This window comes from Hypanus sabinus, chromosome 9, assembly GCF_030144855.1.
Source record: "Hypanus sabinus isolate sHypSab1 chromosome 9, sHypSab1.hap1, whole genome shotgun sequence".
Classification (NCBI taxonomy): Eukaryota; Metazoa; Chordata; class Chondrichthyes; order Myliobatiformes; family Dasyatidae; genus Hypanus; species Hypanus sabinus.
The window spans coordinates 2,681,027-2,694,631 of NC_082714.1; the positions used below are offsets into that span (position 1 = coordinate 2,681,027).

Genomic DNA, 13,605 nt, shown 5'->3' on the forward strand with positions numbered 1-13,605 from the left:
GGGTCAGGACCATACACACCCCCCGGGGAACTCGGTATGGTTGAGGGGTCAGGACCACACACAACCCCAGGGGAAACTCGGTAGGGTTGAGGGGTCAGGAACACACACACCCCTGGGGGACTCGGTAGGGTTGAGGGGTCAGGACCACACACACCCCCGGGGGAACTCGGTAGGGTTGAGTGGTCAGGACCACACACACCCCTGGGGGAACTCGGTAGGGTTGAGGGGTCAGGACCATACACACACCCCCGGGGAATCGGTAGGGTTGAGGGGTCAGGACCACACACACACTCAGGGGGAACTCGGTAGGGTTGAGGGGTCAGGACCACACACAACCCCCGGGGGAACTCGGTAGGGTTGAGGGGTCAGGACCACACACACCCCCGGGGGGACTCGGTAGGGTTGAGGGGTCAGGACCACACACACTCTCAGGGGAAACTCGGTAGGGTTGAGGGGTCAGGAACACACACACCCCCCGGGGGGACGGTAGGGTTGAGGGGTCAGGAACACACACACCCCTGGGGGACTCGGTAGGGTTGAGGGGTCAGGAACACACACACCCCCCGGGGAACTCGGTAGGGTTGAGGGGTCAGGAACACACACACCCCCGTGGGGACTCGGTAAGGTTGAGGGGTCAGGAACACACACACCCCTGGGGGGACTCGGTAGGGTTGAGGGGTCAGGACCACACACACCCCCGGGGGAACTCGGTAGGGTTGAGGTGTCAGGACCACACACACCCCTGGGGGAACTCGGTAGGGTTGAGGGGTCAGGACCACACACACCCCCGGGGGGACTCGGTAGGGTTGAGGGGTCAGGACCATACACACCCCACGGGAAACTCGGTAGGGTTGAGGGGTCAGGACCACACACACCCCTGGGGGACTCGGTAGGATTGAGTGGTCAGGACCACACACAACCCCCGGGGGAACTCGGTAGGGTTGAGGGGTCAGGACCATACACAGCCCCCGGGGGGATGGTTGGGTTGAGGGGTCAGGAACACACAGACCCCCGGGGGAACTCGGTAGGGTTGAGGGGTCAGGACCACACACACCCCCGGGGGAAACGGTAGGATTGAGGGGTCAGGACCATACACACACCCCCGGGGAATCGGTAGGGTTGAGGGGTCAGGACCACACACACCCTCAGGGGGAACTCGGTAGGGTTGAGGGGTCAGGACCACACACAACCCCCGGGGGAACTCGGTAGGGTTGAGGGGTCAGGACCACACACACCCTCAGGGGGAACTCGGTAGGGTTGAGGGGTCAGGAACACACACACCCCCGTGGGGACTCGGTAGGGTTGAGGGGTCAGGACCACACACACCCCCGGGGGGACTCGGTAGGGTTGAGGGGTCAGGACCACACACACCCCCGGGGGGACTCGGTAGGGTTGAGGGGTCAGGACCATACACACCCCCCGGGGAACTCGGTACGGTTGAGGGGTCAGGACCACACACACCCACAGGGGGGAACTCGGTACGGTTGAGGGATCAGGACCACACACACCCCCCGGGGGAACTCGGTAGGGTTGAGGGGTCAGGACCACACACACCCCCCAGGGAACTCGGTAGGGTTGAGGGGTCAGAACCATACACACCCCCTGGGGAACTCGGTAGGGTTGAGGGGTCAGGACCATACACACCCCCTGGGGAACTCGGTAGGGTTGAGGGGTCAGGACCATACACACCCCCTGGGGAACTCGGTAGGGTTGAGGGGTCAGGACCACACGCACCCCCGGGGGGACTCGGTAGGGTTGAATGGTCAGGACCACACACACCCCCCAGGGAACTCGGTAGGGTTGAGGGGTCAGGACCATACACACCCCCTGGGGAACTCGGTAGGGTTGAGGGGTCAGGACCATACACACCCCCTGGGGAACTCGGTAGGGTTGAGGGATCAGGACCACACTCACCCCCTGGGGGAACTCGGTAGGGTTGAGGGGTCAGGACCACACACACCCCCCGGGGAATCGGTAGGGTTGAGGGATCAGGACCACACTCACCCCCTGAGGGAACTCGGTAGGGTTGAGGGATCAGGACCACACACACCCCTGGGGAACTCGGTAGGGTTGAGGGGTCAGGACCACACACACCCCCGGGGAATCGGTAGGGTTGAGGGGTCAGGACCACACACACCCTCAGGGGGAACTCGGTAGGGTTGAGGGGTCAGGACCACACACAACCCCCGGGGGAACTCGGTAGGGTTGAGGGGTCAGGAACACACACACCCCCGGGGGGAACTCGGTAGGGTTGAGGGGTCAGGACCACACACATCCCCCCAGGGAACTCGGTAGGGTTGAGGGGTCAGGACCACACACATCCCCCCAGGGAACTCGGTAGGGTTGAGGGGTCAGGACCATACACACCCCCCGGGGAACTCGGTAGGGTTGAGGGGTCAGGACCACACACACCCCCGTGGGGACTCGGTAGGGTTGAGGGGTCAGGACCATACACACCCCTGGGGGAACTCGGTAGGGTTGAGGGGTCAGGACCACACACACCCCCGGGGGGACTCGGTAGGGTTGAGGGGTCAGGACCACACACACCCCCCGGGGAACTCGGTAGGGTTGAGGGGTCAGGACCACACACACCCTCAGGGGAAACTCGGTTGGGTTGAGGGGTCAGGAACACACAGACCCCAGGGGGAACTCGGTAGGGTTGAGGGGTCAGGACCACACACAACCCCCGGGGGAACTCGGTAGGGTTGAGGGGTCAGGACCATACACACACCCCCGGGGAATCGGTAGTGTTGAGGGGTCAGGACCACACACACCCTCAGGGGGAACTCGGTAGGGTTGAGGGGTCAGGAACACACACACCCCCGGGGGGAACTCGGTAGGGTTGAGGGGTCAGGACCACACACATCCCCCCAGGGAACTCGGTAGGGTTGAGGGGTCAGGACCACACACATCCCCCCAGGGAACTCGGTAGGGTTGAGGGGTCAGGACCATACACACACCCCCGGGGAATCGGTAGGGTTGAGGGGTCAGGACCACACACACCCCCGTGGGGACTCGGTAGGGTTGAGGGGTCAGGACCACACACACCCCCGGGGGGACTCGGTAGGGTTGAGGGGTCAGGACCACACACACCCCCGGGGGGACTCGGTAGGGTTGAGGGGTCAGGACCATACACACCCCCCCGGGGAACTCGGTATGGTTGAGGGGTCAGGACCACACACACCCTCAGGGGGGAACTCGGTGTGGTTGAGGGATCAGGACCACACACACCCCCCGGGGGAACTCGGTAGGGTTGAGGGGTCAGGACCACACACACCCCCCAGGGAACTCGGTAGGGTTGAGGGGTCAGGACCATACACACCCCCCGGGGAACTCGGTAGGGTTGAGGGGTCAGGACCATACACACCCCCTGGGGAACTCGGTAGGGTTGAGGGGTCAGGACCATACACACCCCCTGGGGAACTCGGTAGGGTTGAGGGGTCAGGACCACACACACCCCCGGGGGGACTCGGTAGGGTTGAATGGTCAGGACCACACACACCCCCGGGGGGACTCGGTAGGGTTGAGGGGTCAGGACCACACACACCCCCGGGGGGACTCGGTAGGGTTGAGGGGACAGGACCATACACACCCCCCGGGGAACTCGGTATGGTTGAGGGGTCAGGACCACACACACCCTCAGGGGGGAACTCGGTAGGGTTGAGGGATCAGGACCACACACACCCCCCGGGGGAACTCGGTACGGTTGAGGGGTCAGGACCACACACACCCCCCGGGGGAACTCGGTACGGTTGAGGGGTCAGGACCACACACACCCCCCAGGGAACTCGGTAGGGTTGAGGGGTCAGGACCATACACACCCCCTGGGGAACTCGGTAGGGTTGAGGGGTCATGACCATACACACCCCCTGGGGAACTCGGTAGGGTTGAGGGGTCAGGACCATACACACCCCCTGGGGAACTCGGTAGGGTTGAGGGATCAGGACCACACTCACCCCCTGGTGGAACTCGGTAGGGTTGAGGGATCAGGACCACACTCACCCCCTGGGGGAACTCGGTAGGGTTGAGGGGTCAGGACCACACACACCCCCCGGGGAATCGGTAGGGTTGAGGGATCAGGACCACACTCACCCCCTGGGGGAACTCGGTAGGGTTGAGGGATCAGGACCACACACACCCCTGGGGAACTCGGTAGGGTTGAGGGATCAGGAACACACACACCCCCGGGGAACTCGGTAGGGTTGAGGGGTCAGACCCACACACACCCCCAGGGAACTCGGTAGGGTTGAGGGGTCAGGACCACACACAACCCCCGGGGAATCGGTAGGGTTGAGGGATCAGGACCACACTCACCCCCTGGGGAAACTCGGTAGGGTTGAGTGGTCAGGACCACACACACCCCTGGGGGAACTCGGTAGGGTTGAGGGGTCAGGACCACACACACCCCCCGGGGAATCGGTAGGGTTGAGGGATCAGGACCACACTCACCCCCTGGGGGAACTCGGTAGGGTTGAGGGGTCAGGACCACACTCACCCCCTAGGTGAACTCGGTAGGGTTCAGGGCTCAGGACCACACACACCCCCGGGGAACTCGGTAGGGTTGAGGGATCAGGAGCACACACACCTCCGGGGAACTCGGTAGGGTTGAGGGATCAGGACCACACACACCCCCCGGGGAATCGGTAGGGTTGAGGGATCAGGACCACACTCACCCCCTGGGGGAACTCGGTAGGGTTGAGGGGTCAGGACCACACACAACCCCCGGGGAATCGGTAGGGTTGAGGGATCAGGACCACACTCACCCCCTAGGGGAACTCGGTAGGGTTGAGGGACCAGGACCACACTCACCCCCTGGGGGAACTCGGTAGGGTTGAGGGATCAGGACCACACACCCCCCCAGGGGAACTCGGTAGGGTTGAGGGGTCAGGACCACACACACCCCCGGGGGGAATCGGTAGGGTTGAGGGGTCAGGAACACACACCCCTGGGGAACTCGGTAGGGTTCAGGGATCAGGACCACACACACCCCCGGGGGGAACTCGGTAGGGTTGAGGGGTCAGGACCACACAGACCCTCAGGGGAACTCGGTAAGGTTGAGGGGTCAGGACCATACACACCCCCCGGGGGAAACGGTAGGATTGAGGGATCAGGACCACACACAGCCCTCCAGGGAACTCGGTAGGGTTGAGGGGTCAGGACCACACACACCCCCGGGGGGACTCGGTAGGGTTGAGGGGTCAGGACCATACACACCCCCCGGGGAACTCGGTATGGTTGAGGGGTCAGGACCACACACACCCTAAGGGGGGAACTCGGTAGGGTTGAGGGATCAGGACCACACACACCCCCCGGGGGAACTCGGTACGGTTGAGGGGTCAGGACCTCACACACCCCCCGGGGGAACTCGGTACGGTTGAGGGGTCAGGACCACACACAACCCCAGGGGAAACTCGGTAGGGTTGAGGGGTCAGGAACACACACACCCCTGGGGGACTCGGTAGGGTTGAGGGGTCAGGACCACACACACCCCCGGGGGAACTCGGTAGGGTTGAGGGGTCAGGACCACACACACCCCTGGGGGAACTCGGTAGGGTTGAGGGGTCAGGACCATACACACACCCCCGGGGAATCGGTAGGGTTGAGGGGTCAGGACCACACACACACTCAGGGGGAACTCGGTAGGGTTGAGGGGTCAGGACCACACACAACCCCCGGGGGAACTCGGTAGGGTTGAGGGGTCAGGACCACACACACCCCCGGGGGGACTCGGTAGGGTTGAGGGGTCAGGACCACACACACTCTCAGGGGAAACTCGGTAGGGTTGAGGGGTCAGGAACACACACACCCCCCGGGGGGACGGTAGGGTTGAGGGGTCAGGAACACACACACCCCTGGGGGACTCGGTAGGGTTGAGGGGTCAGGAACACACACACCCCCCGGGGAACTCGGTAGGGTTGAGGGGTCAGGAACACACACACCCCCGTGGGGACTCGGTAAGGTTGAGGGGTCAGGAACACACACACCCCTGGGGGGACTCGGTAGGGTTGAGGGGTCAGGACCACACACACCCCCGGGGGAACTCGGTAGGGTTGAGGTGTCAGGACCACACACACCCCTGGGGGAACTCGGTAGGGTTGAGGGGTCAGGACCACACACACCCCCGGGGGGACTCGGTAGGGTTGAGGGGTCAGGACCATACACACCCCACGGGAAACTCGGTAGGGTTGAGGGGTCAGGACCACACACACCCCTGGGGGACTCGGTAGGATTGAGGGGTCAGGACCACACACAACCCCCGGGGGAACTCGGTAGGGTTGAGGGGTCAGGACCATACACAGCCCCCGGGGGGATGGTTGGGTTGAGGGGTCAGGAACACACAGACCCCCGGGGGAACTCGGTAGGGTTGAGGGGTCAGGACCACACACACCCCCGGGGGAAACGGTAGGATTGAGGGGTCAGGACCATACACACACCCCCGGGGAATCGGTAGGGTTGAGGGGTCAGGACCACACACACCCTCAGGGGGAATTCGGTAGGGTTGAGGGGTCAGGACCACACACAACCCCCGGGGGAACTCGGTAGGGTTGAGGGGTCAGGAACACACACACCCCCGGGGGGAACTCGGTAGGGTTGAGGGGTCAGGACCACACACATCCCCCCAGGGAACTCGGTAGGGTTGAGGGGTCAGGACCACACACATCCCCCCAGGGAACTCGGTAGGGTTGAGGGGTCAGGACCATACACACCCCCCGGGGAACTCGGTAGGGTTGAGGGGTCAGGACCACACACACCCCCGGGGGGACTCGGTAGGGTTGAGGGGTCAGGACCATACACACCCCTGGGGGAACTCGGTAGGGTTGAGGGGTCAGGACCACACACACCCCCGGGGGGACTCGGTAGGGTTGAGGGGTCAGGACCACACACACCCCCCGGGGAGCTCGGTAGGGTTGAGGGGTCAGGACCACCCACACCCTCAGGGGAAACTCGGTTGGGTTGAGGGGTCAGGAACACACAGACCCCCGGGGGAACTCGGTAGGGTTGAGGGGTCAGGACCACACACAACCCCCGGGGGAACTCGGTAAGGTTGAGGGGTCAGGACCATACACACACCCCCGGGGAATCGGTAGTGTTGAGGGGTCAGGACCACACACACCCTCAGGGGGAACTCGGTAGGGTTGAAGGGTCAGGAACACACACACCCCCGGGGGGAACTCGGTAGGGTTGAGGGGTCAGGACCACACACATCCCCCCAGGGAACTCGGTAGGGTTGAGGGGTCAGGACCACACACATCCCCCCAGGGAACTCGGTAGGGTTGAGGGGTCAGGACCATACACACACCCCCGTGGAATCGGTAGGGTTGAGGGGTCAGGACCACACACACCCTCAGGGGGAACTCGGTAGGGTTGAGGGGTCAGGACCACACACAACCCCCGGGGGAACTCGGTAGGGTTGAGGGGTCAGGAACACACACATCCCCCCAGGGAACTCGGTAGGGTTGAGGGGTCAGGACCATACACACCCCCCGGGGAACTCGGTAGGGTTGAGGGGTCAGGACCATACACACCCCCCGGGGGGACGGTAGGGTTGAGGGGTCAGGAACACACAGACCCACCGGGGAACTCGGTAGGGTTGAGGGGTCAGGACCATACACACCCCTGGGGGAACTCGGTAGGGTTGAGGGGTCAGGAACACACACACCCTCAGGGGGAACTCGGTAGGGTTGAGGGGTCAGGACCACACACACCCCTGGGGGAACTCGGTAGGGTTGAGGGGTCAGGAACACACACACCCTCAGGGGGAACTCGGTAGGGTTGAGGGGTCAGGACCACGCACATCCTGGGGGAGCTCAGTAGGGTTGAGGGGTCAGGACCATACACACACCCCGGGGGGAATCGGTAGGGTTGAGGGGTCAGGACCACACACATCCTGGGGGAATCGGTAGGGTTGAAGGGTCAGGACCACACACAACCCCCGGGGGAACTCGGTAGGGTTGAGGGGTCAGGACCACACACAACCCCCGGGGGAACTCGGTAGGGTTGAGGGGTCAGGACCATACACACACCCCCGGGGAATCGGTAGTGTTGAGGGGTCAGGACCACACACACCCTCAGGGGGAACTCGGTAGGGTTGAAGGGTCAGGAACACACACACCCCCGGGGGGAACTCGGTAGGGTTGAGGGGTCAGGACCACACACATCCCCCCAGGGAACTCGGTAGGGTTGAGGGGTCAGGACCACACACATCCCCCCAGGGAACTCGGTAGGGTTGAGGGGTCAGGACCATACACACACCCCCGTGGAATCGGTAGGGTTGAGGGGTCAGGACCACACACACCCTCAGGGGGAACTCGGTAGGGTTGAGGGGTCAGGACCACACACAACCCCCGGGGGAACTCGGTAGGGTTGAGGGGTCAGGAACACACACATCCCCCCAGGGAACTCGGTAGGGTTGAGGGGTCAGGACCATACACACCCCCCGGGGAACTCGGTAGGGTTGAGGGGTCAGGACCATACACACCCCCCGGGGGGACGGTAGGGTTGAGGGGTCAGGAACACACAGACCCACCGGGGAACTCGGTAGGGTTGAGGGGTCAGGACCATACACACCCCTGGGGGAACTCGGTAGGGTTGAGGGGTCAGGAACACACACACCCTCAGGGGGAACTCGGTAGGGTTGAGGGGTCAGGACCACACACACCCCTGGGGGAACTCGGTAGGGTTGAGGGGTCAGGAACACACACACCCTCAGGGGGAACTCGGTAGGGTTGAGGGGTCAGGACCACGCACATCCTGGGGGAGCTCAGTAGGGTTGAGGGGTCAGGACCATACACACACCCCGGGGGGAATCGGTAGGGTTGAGGGGTCAGGACCACACACATCCTGGGGGAATCGGTAGGGTTGAGGAGTCAGGACCACGCACATCCTGGGGCACTCGGTAGGGTTGAGGGGTCAGGACCATACACACCCCCCGGGGGGAATCGGTAGGGTTGAGGGGTCAGGACCATACACACCCCCGGGGGGACTCGGTAGGGTTGAGGGGTCAGGACCACACACACCCCCGGGGGGAATTGGTAGGGTTGAGGGGTCAGGACCACGCGCATCCTGGGGGAGCTCAGTAGGGTTGAGGGGTCAGGACCATACACACCCCCCGGGGGGAATCGGTAGGGTTGAGGGGTCAGGACCACACACATCCTGGGGGACTCGGTAGGGTTGAGGGATCAGGACCACACACACCCCTGGGGAACTCGGTAGGGTTGAGGGGTCAGGACCACACACACCCCCGGGGAATCGGTAGGGTTGAGGGGTCAGGACCACACACACCCTCAGGGGGAACTCGGTAGGGTTGAGGGGTCAGGACCACACACAACCCCCGGAGGAACTCGGTAGGGTTGAGGGGTCAGGAACACACACACCCCCGGTGGGAACTCGGTAGGGTTGAGGGGTCAGGACCACACACATCCCCCCAGGGAACTCGGTAGGGTTGAGGGGTCAGGACCACACACATCCCCCCAGGGAACTCGGTAGGGTTGAGGGGTCAGGACCATACACACCCCCCGGGGAACTCGGTAGGGTTGAGGGGTCAGGACCACACACACCCCCGTGGGGACTCGGTAGGGTTGAGGGGTCAGGACCATACACACCCCTGGGGGAACTCGGTAGGGTTGAGGGGTCAGGACCACACACACCCCCGGGGGGACTCGGTAGGGTTCAGGGGTCAGGACCACACACACCCCCCGGGGAACTCGGTAGGGTTGAGGGGTCAGGACCACACACACCCTCAGGGGAAACTCGGTTGGGTTGAGGGGTCAGGAACACACAGACCCCCGGGGGAACTCGGTAGGGTTGAGGGGTCAGGACCACACACAACCCCCGGGGGAACTCGGTAGGGTTGAGGGGTCAGGACCATACACACACCCCCGGGGAATCGGTAGTGTTGAGGGGTCAGGACCACACACACCCTCAGGGGGAACTCGGTAGGGTTGAGGGGTCAGGAACACACACACCCCCGGGGGGAACTCGGTAGGGTTGAGGGGTCAGGACCACACACATCCCCCCAGGGAACTCGGTAGGGTTGAGGGGTCAGGACCACACACATCCCCCCAGGGAACTCGGTAGGGTTGAGGGGTCAGGACCATACACACACCCCCGGGGAATCGGTAGGGTTGAGGGGTCAGGACCACACACACCCCCGTGGGGACTCGGTAGGGTTGAGGGGTCAGGACCACACACACCCCCGGGGGGACTCGGTAGGGTTGAGGGGTCAGGACCACACACACCCCCGGGGGGACTCGGTAGGGTTGAGGGGTCAGGACCATACACACCCCCCGGGGAACTCGGTATGGTTGAGGGGTCAGGACCACACACACCCTCAGGGGGGAACTCGGTAGGGTTGAGGGATCAGGACCACACACACCCCCCGGGGGAACTCGGTAGGGTTGAGGGGTCAGGACCACACACACCCCCCAGGGAACTCGGTAGGGTTGAGGGGTCAGGACCATACACACCCCCCGGGGAACTCGGTAGGGTTGAGGGGTCAGGACCATACACACCCCCTGGGGAACTCGGTAGGGTTGAGGGGTCAGGACCATACACACCCCCTGGGGAACTCGGTAGGGTTGAGGGGTCAGGACCACACACACCCCCGGGGGGACTCGGTAGGGTTGAATGGTCAGGACCACACACACCCCCGGGGGGACTCGGTAGGGTTGAGGGGTCAGGACCACACACACCCCCGGGGGGACTCGGTAGGGTTGAGGGGACAGGACCATACACACCCCCCGGGGAACTCGGTATGGTTGAGGGGTCAGGACCACACACACCCTCAGGGGGGAACTCGGTAGGGTTGAGGGATCAGGACCACACACACCCCCCGGGGGAACTCGGTACGGTTGAGGGGTCACGACCACACACACCCCCCGGGGGAACTAGGTACGGTTGAGGGGTCAGGACCACACACACCCCCCAGGGAACTCGGTAGGGTTGAGGGGTCAGGACCATACACACCCCCTGGGGAACTCGGTAGGGTTGAGGGGTCAGGACCATACACACCCCCTGGGGAACTCGGTAGGGTTGAGGGGTCAGGACCATACACACCCCCTGGGGAACTCGGTAGGGTTGAGGGATCAGGACCACACTCACCCCCTGGTGGAACTCGGTAGGGTTGAGGGATCAGGACCACACTCACCCCCTGGGGGAACTCGGTAGGGTTGAGGGGTCAGGACCACACACACCCCCCGGGGAATCGGTAGGGTTGAGGGATCAGGACCACACTCACCCCCTGGGGGAACTCGGTAGGGTTGAGGGATCAGGACCACACACACCCCTGGGGAACTCGGTAGGGTTGAGGGATCAGGACCACACACACCCCTGGGGAACTCGGTAGGGTTGAGGGGTCAGGACCACACACACCCCCTGGGAACTCGGTAGGGTTGAGGGGTCAGGACCACACACACCCCCGGGGAACTCGGTAGGGTTGAGGGGTCAGGACCACACACACCCCCCGGGGAATCGGTAGGGTTGAGGGATCAGGACCACACTCACCCCCTGGGGAAACTCGGTAGGGTTGAGTGGTCAGGACCACACACACCCCTGGGGGAACTCGGTAGGGTTGAGGGGTCAGGACCACACACACCCCCCGGGGAATCGGTAGGGTTGAGGGATCAGGACCACACTCACCCCCTGGGGGAACTCGGTAGGGTTGAGGGGTCAGGACCACACTCACCCCCTGGGTGAACTCGTTAGGGTTGAGGGGTCAGGACCACACACACCCCCTGGGAACTCGGTAGGGTTGAGGGCTCAGGACCACACACACCCCCGGGGAACTCGGTAGGGTTGAGGGATCAGGAGCACACACACCTCCGGGGAACTCGGTAGGGTTGAGGGATCAGGACCACACACACCCCCCGGGGAATCGGTAGGGTTGAGGGACCAGGACCACACTCACCCCCTGGGGGAACTCGGTAGGGTTGAGGGGTCAGGACCACACACAACCCCCGGGGAATCGGTAGGGTTGAGGGATCAGGACCACACTCACCCCCTGGGGGAACTCGGTAGGGTTGAGGGACCAGGACCACACTCACCCCCTGGGGGAACTCGGTAGGGTTGAGGGATCAGGACCACACACCCCCCCAGGGGAACTCGGTAGGGTTGAGGGGTCAGGACCACACACACCCCCGGGGGGAATCGGTAGGGTTGAGGGGTCAGGAACACACACCCCTGGGGAACTCGGTAGGGTTCAGGGATCAGGACCACACACACCCCCGGGGGGAACTCGGTAGGGTTGAGGGGTCAGGACCACACAGACCCTCAGGGGAACTCGGTAGGGTTGAGGGGTCAGGACCATACACACCCCCCGGGGGAAACGGTAGGATTGAGGGATCAGGACCACACACAGCCCTCCAGGGAACTCGGTAGGGTTGAGGGGTCAGGACCACACACACCCCCGGGGGGACTCGGTAGGGTTGAGGGGTCAGGACCATACACACCCCCCGGGGAACTCGGTACGGTTGAGGGGTCAGGACCACACACACCCTCAGGGGGGAACTCGGTAGGGTTGAGGGATCAGGACCACACACACCCCCCGGGGGAACTCGGTACGGTTGAGGGGTCAGGACCTCACACACCCCCCGGGGGAACTCGGTACGGTTGAGGGGTCAGGACCACACACAACCCCAGGGGAAACTCGGTAGGGTTGAGGGGTCAGGAACACACACACCCCTGGGGGACTCGGTAGGGTTGAGGGGTCAGGACCACACACACCCCCGGGGGAACTCGGTAGGGTTGAGGGGTCAGGACCACACACACCCCTGGGGGAACTCGGTAGGGTTGAGGGGTCAGGACCATACACACACCCCCGGGGAATCGGTAGGGTTGAGGGGTCAGGACCACACACACACTCAGGGGGAACTCGGTAGGGTTGAGGGGTCAGGACCACACACACCCCCGGGGGGACTCGGTAGGGTTGAGGGGTCAGGACCACACACACTCTCAGGGGAAACTCGGTAGGGTTGAGGGGTCAGGAACACACACACCCCCCGGGGGGACGGTAGGGTTGAGGGGTCAGGAACACACACACCCCTGGGGGACTCGGTAGGGTTGAGGGGTCAGGAACACACACACCCCCCGGGGAACTCGGTAGGGTTGAGGGGTCAGGAACACACACACCCCCGTGGGGACTCGGTAAGGTTGAGGGGTCAGGAACACACACACCCCTGGGGGGACTCGGTAGGGTTGAGGGGTCAGGACCACACACACCCCCGGGGGAACTCGGTAGGGTTGAGGTGTCAGGACCACACACACCCCTGGGGGAACTCGGTAGGGTTGAGGGGTCAGGACCACACACACCCCCGGGTGGACTCGGTAGGGTTGAGGGGTCAGGACCATACACACCCCACGGGAAACTCGGTAGGGTTGAGGGGTCAGGACCACACACACCCCTGGGGGACTCGGTAGAATTGAGGGGTCAGGACCACACACAACCCCCGGGGGAACTCGGTAGGGTTGAGGGGTCAGGACCATACACAGCCCCCGGGGGGATGGTTGGGTTGAGGGGTCAGGAACACACAGACCCCCGGGGGAACTCGGTAGGGTTGAGGGGTCAGGACCACACACACCCCCGGGGGAAACGGTAGGATTGAGGGGTCA

The 13,605-nt window shown here is 63.8% G+C and overlaps 1 protein-coding gene across 2 annotated transcripts in view; it reads right to left on the minus strand.

Moving 5' to 3' along the window:
• The window catches only part of mcrip2 (MAPK regulated corepressor interacting protein 2), an 84,533-nt gene that overhangs the window by 32,305 nt on the left and 38,623 nt on the right, over nt 1–13,605 (minus strand). The window lies entirely within an intron of this gene.